Below are 12,715 nucleotides of genomic sequence, written 5' to 3' on the forward strand. Positions count from 1 at the left end.
CTTTTGAAACTCTTTTATTTAGTACATTTTGCTCATTTGAACAATGAGAAGAAAAATAGTACTTAATATACCATGTTCATGGTATACTCTAATGTATGATAAAATTTGTTCTTAAATACCACCTTCAACCTCAGTATAGCTCTAATGTACTATGTTGTTTGTGGGGATTAATTCATTTAAAGGAAAGAAATTAAACCTAGTATAAGTGCCTAAGTAGACGTTATTTGATTTTCCGAGAGAGATTTGAAATGAATCTTGGAATTAGTGGCAGACCAATTTTATTGAAGATTGCTTCGTATCTTTGACAAGGATGATCCGCGTGCACGTTCTCCAATATTAGTGTGAGTTCCATATTCGACGCCATTTCTTTCCCTTGAATATATTGCTATGTTTTATTGTTTTTGAATTACATCATCTTTTAGGTCATATTCATCAATTAATTTAGCAATTAGTAGATGGTGGTATGAGGTGTATAATAAGCATTTTACACAGCTTCAAAACGCAAGGCAAAAAGAATGAAATGCACCATTCAACATGCAAAAAGTAATTGATTTGACAACCAATGTACATTCCCATTACATCTAGTGTACATGTCGAAAATTCAAAAAATAATTGATTTGACAGTTACTGTTCACCATTTAATAACTGATTTGTTGTCAACCGTCATCATTTCTCCCATATACTGTTCACCACTTCTCTCTTTTCCACACTCAACCTCCTTGTATATTCTTGGTTTCGTGGTTGTTCACTAACAAAATCAAAATGTACAATGACAGCCTCCCAGCTGAAAGTAACCCAATTCCTGAAACTGATGTCAAGTGAGTAATTTGCAATCTTTGTACACTAGGTGTATTGATGTTTGTTCACTAATGAAATACAATTTGTACAATTACAGTCCCATACCGAAATATGTCAAGTGAGTAATTTCCAATCTTTGTACACTGGTGTGTTGATATTTGTTCACTAATGAAATTCAATATGTACAATTACAGTCCCATACCGAAATTCAATAAATCACAATGTACACTGATGGTCATTACTTTGATCACTGGAAATCCCCAAATGTACACTCGTATATTATTGTACACCAAACCATATGCATTTGTACATTAAAAAAATTGTTTCAGCAAATAAATGAGAGAGAAAGAGAGTGAATGAGTGAGTGATGAGAGAGAAAGAGCTGGCCAACTTTCAAAAATACTGCCAAAAGCCAGCCACATGGGCAAGGTGTAGGATGCTCATCCTATACCTCGGTGTAGGATCTAATTTGTGTTAATTTAGAGATATTATCTCACATAACTCTGACAGATAGATTATTTTTTCGAATAAACTTGACATTTTCACTTTTATCATGGATAACTCTAAACTTGTATTTTGTCATTAAACCTAACGAAATGTTGCTGTTAAGTAATTGACATTTATAATTAAAAATCTATTTTTCAAAAATTATGGAGATGGACACAACCACCAACCCTAACAATACTAGGAAAAGGCTTTTACTCAATTAACTGCAAAACCATCCAAGAAAGACAAAAAATACTTGCCAATGGACCATGGTGTATCCAAAACCACCACATATGGGTTCAAGAATGGGAACTTGGATTTAAACCTTCCCAAGCCAAGTGCAATAAGGGAGCAGTTTGAGTTAAACTCCTTTAACTCCCTATAGAACTTTTTAGCCAATATAGTCTAGTACAGGTGGGAAAAAAGTTGGGTTATGGTAAAAATAGATTACAATATCCTTAAAGGGGAAGGAAAGAGGTATGCAAATATTTGTGTACATGTGGAAAAGGACAGTCAACCAATCACTGGAATTTGGTTGGGGAATGTTTTCCAAAACATTGAATATATGGAAGGTTAGTTCATGGTTCTGCGATAAATGCTCAAAATTCGGCCATGGTACAAGAACTTGTGCTATTGCAGGCCCTCAACAAAAACAATCCGAGGAAGAAGACCAAAATGCCTTCCAAAACAGGCAAAAAACGCTTTACAAAAGAATGGGGCCCAACAGTCCAAAAATCATCCTTCCCATGCCCAGATGTGGACTCCGGTTAAGACTTCAAATGGGGATGTTAACCCCTTACCCTTTGCCTCCCAAAAACCAGTGGACTCTGCAAAACAAAAAAGAAGCAAATTCCTATCTTGTCACATTGCAGCTGAACCTATGGAAACTCACAATACCTTCCACGCCCTGAAAAACTTGGAAAATGAGAAAGAAGATCTTAGTGAAGACCCTTTGGCTAACCACCAGTCGGAAGGTGGTAAGTCAAATCATCAACCTCCAATATTACCTCCCACCTCACCCAAAATTCTCTCTCATCAAAGCTCACAAACGAATCCCCTCCCTCGAATCGCTCCACCGAAAACCCAAAAATGGAACTCAGCCTCTCCCCCAACTCGTCCACCCCACCTCCTCCCCCCTCACCGGACTCTCAGAACTCAACACCATCCCCAACCCGTCTCATTCTGAGAAAATGGAATTACCCATGCACCTTCGACACTCCACCACTTCTACTCAAACGCGAAGTCAACCAAGTTCATGTCTTTTACCTTTGGAAAGAGGGAGACAACCTCATAGAAATTTCGTTGCAGCAAGTCAAGAACTTTATCCTAAATATGATGTTAATCCCGACCTATCTCTTGAATTTCGAAATGTACAATGAGGACGGAGCCATAGTGCCGGCCCATCTCCCTCAAATGAAATACCTTCTTCATCTACCCCAACCACTCTTGACCTTCATCACTTGGCTCTTGAAAAAATAGGTAGCCACGAAGACGAGGAGAGGATGCTCCTACATCGCCTAGGCCCATGGCTCGACCATGTCGTGATGCTCCAATTTCTGAGGGAAATATATCAAGTGAAGCACAAGAGCATCGAATGGACATTCATGAGTCACGCGAATGCCATGATAGAGATGAGGATTATTCCCATGCTACATCAATTTACACTACAAGTTAGTTGGGAAGAGGGAAGAGGAAGAAAAATTCCAAACAAGGCAATGATGACGACTTTTCCTCAAAGAAGGTGGTGGATCGAGCCGGTGACAAGAGAAGAAGTAAATCCGTGGGCCGTGAACAAATTCCCAATAGTCAAGGCCTTGATGGCCAAGCCAAGCATCCCCTTTAATATATGTCGATTATCTATTGGAATGCGAGGGGCATTGCTCACACATCCTTCAAGTCAAACTTTCGCCTAATCATGCAAGACCATAACCCGGATATTGTACGTAGTCCTAGCCGAAACCCATGCAAGTCGTCGCTCAACTGAAAAAATCATCCAAAAGCCCCCCTTTCGAAGCTTCCGGGAACCTACAATATGCCAATGGCTCATTACGGCCATCCGAATTGAATGCTGAAACAGGGTCAAGAGTTAGCTTCGAATTATAACTTAAGCAAAAGGAAGTACCAGTAAAACTTACGTCGATCCAAGAAGAATGCAGAGCTTCGACCTCCTCCTCCTCGATCAGGTCTCGGATGACCTCGGTGTCCGCTCTAGTAAGGAAACGCTTCACTGCTGAATCGAAGCGACTGGCCTTCTCCATCCCGGACAGCTCCGTGAAGGGCTGCAATGCAGGTTCCGAGTCCGAAGTCCTCCTCTTCTTGTGGATCGGAGAATCCTCCCCCCGAAGAGGAAATACCTCCCTAGTCTCTCAAGACTCGGATGATCCCCCCTTGGGTCGAGGAGCCGCATCCACAACCAATTTCCTTCTGTCTCCACCCCCTCGAGGAGTAATGATAGCCAAGGCAGTGAGGGGTCGTGTTTTAGGCCTCTTCGAAGGATCCTGCGAGTAAGAGGATCAATAATCTAAAAAAAAAAGACGATAAAAATCATTGAAGGAAAAGTATTACCTTAGGGGCTCGAGGAACTCAAGTGTCTCCCCTCGACACCTTCTGTCGAATTTGGTCCTGCATCCGTTCGTTGGTTGTTAGACACTTCTGCGTCTCCTCGTTGGGTTCTCGGCAAGCAATAACTATGACAAAAGAAACCAAGTTAGTAATCAAACTACAAGAAGTCGGTCGAGCACCAAACAAGATCCGTACCCTGGGGATAGGCGGGGCTCAACCCTATTGCCGATAAAAGGTGCTCGTTACTTAAATCCTCTGCGCCAGGGTTCTAGTACTGAGGGATCTGCTTTCGATCACCATTGACTATTGTGGTGATAGTCTGGCAATAGATGGCCACCCTGGCTTCATCCTCAGTCATTCGAGGTACAAATCTGTTCAAAACCAAGTTTGGCCCTTCGAGCAGAGGAGTAATAGGAAAATCCCATTGTTCGCCTCGGCAAACATACACGAACTCAGTGAGAAAGTGTTGTTGGTTCGAGGGCCTTGTTCCCACGACCTTATCAGGAAAGCGGGCCTGGAAACTCCACCACCCTTCTCCGTTTTAAGTCCCAGACATGACTACCAACTTCATCATGTCCTGCCACAACGTTAAGGAGGGTTCTGTGTCCATCATGACGCAACTAGCGAGGAAACCCACCATCGAGCCTACATTATTAGGCATGAATTGGCATAGGACAAGACCATATGAGTAGAGCACCTCGACTATGAAAGGATGCAAAGGAAATCTCAAACCCAACTCGAGGTGAGCCTTGTAAAGAGCTATGCAGCCCGTTGGAGGGGTACAAACGGTCTCAGTAGGCTCTGGTATGTACAAGGCATATGGATGTTTAATCCAATACAAGCTCTCGACGAATCGAAGGTTAATAAAAGGGCCTCGAACATGAAAGTGCGCTATGCCCCTTGGCAGAGATTGAACTTCTTCTTCCCTACCACTCATACTCGGGCTAAGGGAGTAATCCTCATTGCTCCCCTCCATTACGTGAACCACCTGACTATCGAGAAGATCGTCTAAGTAACTCGTAATGGCCGGGGGTCGAGTAATGATGACAGTGTGTGGGGGTTGTTTAACTCCTCCCCCCATTAGAAATAACAGAAATACCGTCGCTCGAGCACGATAGAGCATCGAGCACCTTAGATGGATCAAGGTAGTCGAATGCCACAGACACCACAAGAACCCCATTCATTAAAACCCCATCGAACAGTGGTTTGATTTTAGGAGGAAGGGTCTCCGAGCTAGATAGCGAGCCCCCAGTATCCATTAACAGGGGCTCCATCCAGAAGGGTCCATTTAAAACTATATAAGGAAGCGAAAGAAGTAAGTCGTACCTTGATTAGAAGGTCCTCGAGGTCCTCTCCTGGTTCGAAGTCGGCTGTCGACTTCTAAAGCTCTCGAGATGGTATATGTGGAGAAACGGCGAATCTTAAGAGAATCAGGATGTGTAATGAGATAAAATGTAGTACTTTACCTCCATTATATAAGACCGCCTGAAAATGACGGTTGACATCTAACGGGATTGAAAAGGCTCTCGAAAGGTGTCCGGTCTGGGCCTCACGACAAGCCCAAGATTAGCAAATGCCCAAATCAGTCCACCCCGGCTCACTGAGGTTGACTAAATTCAGCCGAGTCTAGGGACCGGGCACAAATCAAGCACCAAAAGGCCGCCCCTAGCCGAAGCGTCTTTCCTCGGTCGTCGTCCATCCATACAGGCCATCAGGCTGATTAGACGCGACCAAATCAAAAAGACCTACACTTAGGCACTTCACCTAGATCGAGTGACTGATACCCCAGGGTCACCGCAACCACTGAGGTCGGCTCCAGTCAAGTGCTACGATGTCAAGGCCCCTCGAGTTACTTGGGGCTCATTAGACCCCGCGTAATCTCGAGTGAGGTCTCATTAACCCCCTCGAGTTAGTTGAGGCTCATTAGCCCCCGAGTAATCTCGTGCGAGGTCTCAACAACCCCATCGAGTTACTTGGGGCTCATTAGCCCCCAAGTAATCTCGAGTGAGGTCTCGGCACCCCCATCGAGTTACTTGAGGCTCATTGGCTCCCAAAGTAATCTCAATCAAGGTCCCAACACCCTTCGAGTTACATAGGGCTCATTAGCCCCAAGCAATCTCGAGCGAGGTCTAAGCAACCCCCTCGAGTTACTTAGGGCTCATTAGCCCCCGAGTAATCTCGAGTGAGGTCTCAACAACTCCCTCGAGTTACTTGGGGCTCATTAGCCCCCAGTAATCTCGAGCGAAGTCTCGATACCCCTCGACTTACTTGGGGATCATTGGCCCCCGAAGTAATCTGGATTGGTGTCCCAGCACCCCCTCGAGTTACTTGGGGCTCATTGGCCCCCGAATGAGCGAAGTCTCGGCACCCCATCGAGTTATTTGGGGCTCATTGGCCCTCAAGTAATCTTGATCAAGTCTTCCGCACCCCTCGAGTTATGTTGGGCTCATTAGCCCCAAGGCAATCTCGAGTCATGCTTCATAGTCTCTTGAGGTTTGACGTCTCTCGAGCTACACTACGACTCTGAAGTCACCCCTCTAAGGGAAAATCCGGTAATCCGTAAAACACATGGCTCCAGGCACTAGTAGAATAGATGATTATTGCGGCGGTCATTAAGTGGCCTTTTGCGGCGGTTTTGGCTGCGCAACAATTAAGGGGGCAGCAATAGGTAATTAATATATTTCTGCGGTTTCTGGGTAAAACCGTAGCAATATATTTATTTTATATCAGATTTATAAAGTATATTGCTGCTGTTCCTAGCCAAAACCCTAGCAATATATTACACCTATTGCTGCGGTTCCTAGTCAAAACTGCAGCAATAGGTACTGGTACAAGTAAAAAAAACTTTTTTTTTTTTTTGCATTTGGCCATCAAATTTGAAAGACAAAAAGACTGAAAAAAAATAAACACTACTGACAAAAAATTATTATACAAAATTCAAAAACATAAAAAATGCAAAAAAACTGATTGAAATATATTATTACAATATATTTAAGGCAGATAATAAAAAAATGAAAATTATTTTACCAAAAAAACAGGTCTGAAAAGAAAATAATAAGAATCATATAAATCATAAGTAGTAATTTCGTACACAAATAATTATAAAAATATTGTAACAACAACTATTATAAAAATAACAACAATTACAAAATAATAACAAACGGTCGACGACGGTGAAATACAACGAACGAATGAACGGTCGACCGCCGCACGCACGAACGAACGAATGAACTGGAACGACGAGCGAACGAATGAACTGTAACGACGAACGAACGAATGAACTGGAACGACGAACGAACTGGAAGACGACGGATGTGGTTTCATCAGGACAGACGGGAACGACGACGGATGTGGTTAAAGACGCTGGAACAAACTGGAACGAACGGGAGGCATGAAACTGATGTGGGTTCGCCTGCTGTGCATATTCTCCGCCGTTGTTAGGTGGTTAAAGCATCATGCGAAGAATTAAGAGGATAGGAGAGGAGAAGAATTGAGAGTGAGCGGAAAGAGAGAGAGGCGTGAGAGGAGAGTGAGAGATGTGAGGGAGGCGCGGTTGGTAAGGGTTAAATTTAGGGTTTAGTGAGAGGGGTGTGATTATACTTAAACACTATTATATAATATTGGGCCTTTCTATTTCTGCGGTTTTTTTATAGAAACTGCAGCAATACATTAAAATATTAATATTTTAATTTATTGCTGCGGTTTCTTAATAAAACCGCAGCAATATAGCTGGTCAAAGTAGTCAACTAAATTTGAAAAATTGTCCCGTTAACATCTATTGCTGCGGCTTTGGTTGGGAACCACAACAATAAGTTTATTTTCGATTTATTCTTTTCTCTTGACGTCGTTTATTGCTGCGTATAGGTAAAATCAAAGCAATATAGTCGCAGCAATAAGCAATTATTCTACTAGTGAGGGAAGCCTTCTCCCACATATTTTGCGTGCGGCTAATGTTTGGGCCTAATAAGCTTTTAGTGGGTCCCTGTTGTCATCAAACTCTATGCCAGCCTGGCAAGCCCCTAGTTTTCCCCACCCGTCTCGGATCTTGTGCCAGCATGGCAGGGCATTCCTTTACATATTCCAACACCTATAAATATGGATCAAATCCCATTTATTGAGGTAATGAATTCTAGACAAACTACTTCACACTTACCAATTAAAGCAATCAACTGACCTGATCGTCGGAGGGGCGATCCCGAATACACCCCTAACTTTTGTTTTTGCAGGTCTCACGTCATTCCCGGAGTAACCGGTCACCATCTCAATTTTTGATCTCGATCCATTCCCCATCTTACAAGTTTTTACCCGAAACAATAGTATCAGCAGTTAAGCTCGCACATGTTCTCCCAATATATCAAAACTTACATTTTTTTACGAGAAGTTTTCACTGTTTACTTTGGTTGAAATTTCTGAGATGCTGCCACGTACAACTCATTTTGGGCGCAAAGTAGATTAAATATGATCGTTAGATTTGATAAAATTATAGAATCTGAATTCAGAATTGGTATTAAGCATCCTAGCTTCCTTTGAAATAAAAGGTCCGTGTGAACTGGCAAAAATGTTCCCACTTTTTAATGGCAAGATTTACTATGCTGTATTCAATTGACCCAATAAGATTTAGGCTATGTTTAGTTCACCTGAAATTTTCTGATCTGAACTTATCTGATCTGATCTGAACTTTTTTTTCTGATTTTGATCTGAACTGATTTGATCTGATCTGATTATAAGATCTTATCTTTTAGATTTTTCTCAATATAGAAGAAAAAATATAGTCATGTGGGGTCTTGTTTGATTCGTCTCAATGAATACTTTATTAATATTCAATTATTATAATTTTTACTAATATGTAATGAAAGATATAATGATTTTTAAATATAAGCATAATCTGAACTGAACTGATCTGAACTTATTTTTTCTGATCTGATCTAATCTGATTAGATCTGAAATAAGCAAAAATAAGTTTTTTTTTTTTGATTGGGAAATTAAGTCAGCCCAAGGGCTAACCCCTACCAAGGCTACTAGCCTTGTAGGAACTACCAAACATTGGCTGGTAAAGCATGCAAAGCATGCTAAGGAAATACCCCAACATAATGTTGGGGGTAAGGATCGAACCCCTGACCTCAAGGATCAGAGGGGAGTGCTCTACCACATGAGCTAGCTCCTCATCCTTATAAGCAAAAATAAGGTGAACTGAACATAGCCTTAGTTATGTGCAAGTATTGACTTGTGTAAGTTATAATCTTGGTATTGGTTGAACCTGTCGACGGATTTTGGGTAATCTCGGAATCAGGATCCTCAAAGAATGTCGAGATAATTACGCAGAAATGTGGGATTATTTCACATGCTAAACCTTAGTCAACAGTAATGTATTACTCCCTCTGTTTCAAAATATAAGGCATTCACGTTTTGCGAAAATTTGCTTTGACCACAAATATCTCTCAAATACGATAAATAAAAATTATAAAAATTATACCGTTGGATTCGTCTTGAAAAATACTATAATAATATTATTTTTAAAATTTTTTTATCAACATAAATTAAGAGTAATAAGCGGTCAAGTGCGTGCCTTATATTATGAAACGGAGGGAGTAGCTTTGAAAACAAAATTTGCTACTTTGAGAGAAAGAAGAATAGTTATTTGAACAACCGGAAAAATGTTTATAATATCATATACGGTCCGTTCGGTAGTTGATTATAAATGATCGTAATGGAAATGAATTTATATGTATACTTCCACCGTTTAGAAATAGTTGCACCATTTTTATTTTATGCACAATTCACATCTTACACTTAGATTGTCTTTGGTGATTTATATTTTAGGAAAACATAGTCATATGTGGTCTTGTTAGATTTGTCCGATGTAAATTTTTCTAATATAAACTTTTTATAAATTTTACTTATTGATAATTAAAGATATTAATGGTTAAAATCATGCATCGACATGCGTGAAAGTTAGAAATGGTGCAACTATTTCTAAACGGAGGAAGTATATTTGAAGAAAATCATTTGTTCATTTTCAGGTTAATGCTAATTTATCCTACACTTATTTTTCTTCTTAAATTTTCATTCCTCAATGCTACTTTGCAGGTGGTAATGAATGATAATGAAATTTGTTCCCCTTGTAAGAAAAACATAAGCTTAAGGGTGAGATTATTTTCCTATGGAGAAAAAAAAAACAAACTTGAGGATTAAATTGCCTCCTTATGGAGATTTTAAAGGTGCTTGCCTTATAACATTACACTTAAAATTTACAGTTTTTTCAGCATATACCATTAACAATTTTTTTTGCACCATATACCCTCGCAAGTTTTCAAATTCACCATATACTCTCCTCTTTTCAAAAAATACATCAAAATCCTTTTGACTAATGGTGTTATAATTCTGTTAGTCATTAACTCCTAATATCCCTAATCCTAATCAAATAACCTAAATCTAAGCAAAACCTTAACCCTAATCCCCTAATATAATACCTTAATCCTAACCACCCCAACTCTCAACTGCCCCCACCACCCTTTACCCCAGCCCACCCAACCCCCACTGCCCTCACCACCCCTTAGCCCAGCCCACCTTCCCCCCACTGCCCCCACCACCCCAACCCCCACTTCCCCCACTGTCCCACCAGCCCCAGCAAACTCTAGCCTTACCCCCTAATCTAATACCCTAACCACCCCTCCCCTACCTCCCTAGTCCCTGACTGCCCCCACCACCCCTTACTCTAGCCCACTCAGCCCCCGCTGCCCCCACCACCCAAGCCCCCACTGCCTTCACCACCCCTTACTAGAGCCCACCCAACCCCCACTGCCCCCACCACTCCAGCCCCTACTGCCCCCACTTTCCCACCAGCCCCACCAACCCTTCCCCCTTTAGACCCGCAATCCCCCTCCTTTTTCAGTCCCTCAACCCCCTCCCCCATGTTTCTTCATTCGTCTTCCTCTTCGCATCTGCCACCAACCACCATCATCACGTCCTCCGTGGTTTTCGCACACCACCCACACTCCCCCTACTCCCCTCCTCTGTCCCTTCGTGGCATCTCTACTAGCCGCACACCAGCACAATCAGACCAGTAGGTGGTCGCAGACGCGAAGAGGAAGACGAAGGAAAGAAATAGGGGGAGGGGGGGTTGCGTGATTCTGTAGAGGAATTAGGGGTTAATGACTAACGGAGTTTAACGCCATTAGTCATTAACGATAAGTGGATGTTTTTTTTTCAAAAGTGAGGGGTATATGGTGCATTTCAAAAGTCGAAAGGGTATATGATGCTCTAAAAAAAAAATTCAGGGGTATATGGTGAAAAAACCGTAAAACTTATTCTCCTTACTACCATTTATCAATGACTACCCAACAAGCTGTTATAATATTAGTTATTTTTAAATTTATGTTGGTATTGGTTCATACTTCATACTACCTCACTCTTTTTTTTACCTTATTTGTTTTGACTTATGATACTATTCACATACTTTAATCATTATATGTAATTTTTACTTAGTAAAAGATATTATCATGTAGAATTTTATTAGATTCTTTTTTATTGTGTATTTTCAACTATCAATGTCCATACTAATTTTGCTCATTGGTAATACAAGGTATAAATGGTTATATTTGTGCGTTGAATATATAAGTCATCTAAATATAAACAGAGGAACCATAATATTAAACAGGTATTAATTAATACATATATGTTGGTAAATGTTCTTCATGATTTTTTTTAACAATTGAAAGTTCACGCTAGTTAATTTTCATCTAATTTTTTAAAGTAAAATATGCTCGTAAATCTATGTGAATTAAGATTGAAGATTCAACTTGTTTTTTTTACATCATACATTCATATTGGTAAATGTTCATCCTAGAATCTACATTTGCATATCCATAGTAAATTACACCCTTAACTTATAGCAAATGTGAATTTCAATCCCTTAAATTTTCAGACGAAAAATGAGACCCCGGCCCTTTACTTATTTTGTATGCGTAATAGACTCTAAACGTCATATTTTTACAAACTAATCTGAAGTATTATTTTTCTACAGATTCAAAAATTAATTATATTAACCGCATATATGAAATCTAATATCAGTGCATATGGTTTTGAAGGTTGATAATTACGTATCTGAATTCTACGTATTTGTAATCATGTAGATAACCTTATACTCCTTAATAGACTTCAAATAATTTTATATATTTTGAAATACAACCTTACTAGCTTCCTCTCACCGCAATCCAGTGGCAAATCTTGACCAACTAAGTAACAGAGGCCAAGTAGATAAATTTTTGATAAATAAAAACGCTTATAAGAGTACACCAAAGTTTAATATACTATTATTAATGATCGCAAAGAAGTTGTAGCTAATGTAATTATTCTAAATTTCAATCGTATCCATTCAAATTTTAAGCAACTTTTTTCATTTATATATTTGACCATTATCAAATATTCAAGAAATTCAAAAAAATAGCTCATAAGTGGATGCATTTTAAAGAAATTGATGGTTTAGTTCATCATTAGTGACTAAGGCCTTGTTTGGCATTAACGTTTGAGGTATCGGTTAGCGGTTTGACAAGATTAAAACGCTACTTAAGAAAATTATGAGTGTTTGGTAAGGTAGTGGTTGTAGTAGCGTGTAGCAGTTGGAGTATTATGAGTAGCGGTTGTGGAACGTTCCTACAAGTAACGTTTGAGATTTAGAGGTAGCGGTCTAGCAAATAAACACTATATAATAGCATAAGGTAGAATTATTAACCAATGTTTTTCATTTCTTTCTCCTTTTATTGTTTATTAATTGTTTTATTAGCAATTTAATGTTTATTTTACAATAGTAGAGATGTAATTTAAATATTTATTTTAAAGATAAGATATTTTACAAGTATTTTAGTAAAAA

This window comes from Beta vulgaris, chromosome 6 (assembly GCF_026745355.1).
Source record: "Beta vulgaris subsp. vulgaris cultivar EL10 chromosome 6, EL10.2, whole genome shotgun sequence".
Classification (NCBI taxonomy): Eukaryota; Viridiplantae; Streptophyta; class Magnoliopsida; order Caryophyllales; family Amaranthaceae; genus Beta; species Beta vulgaris.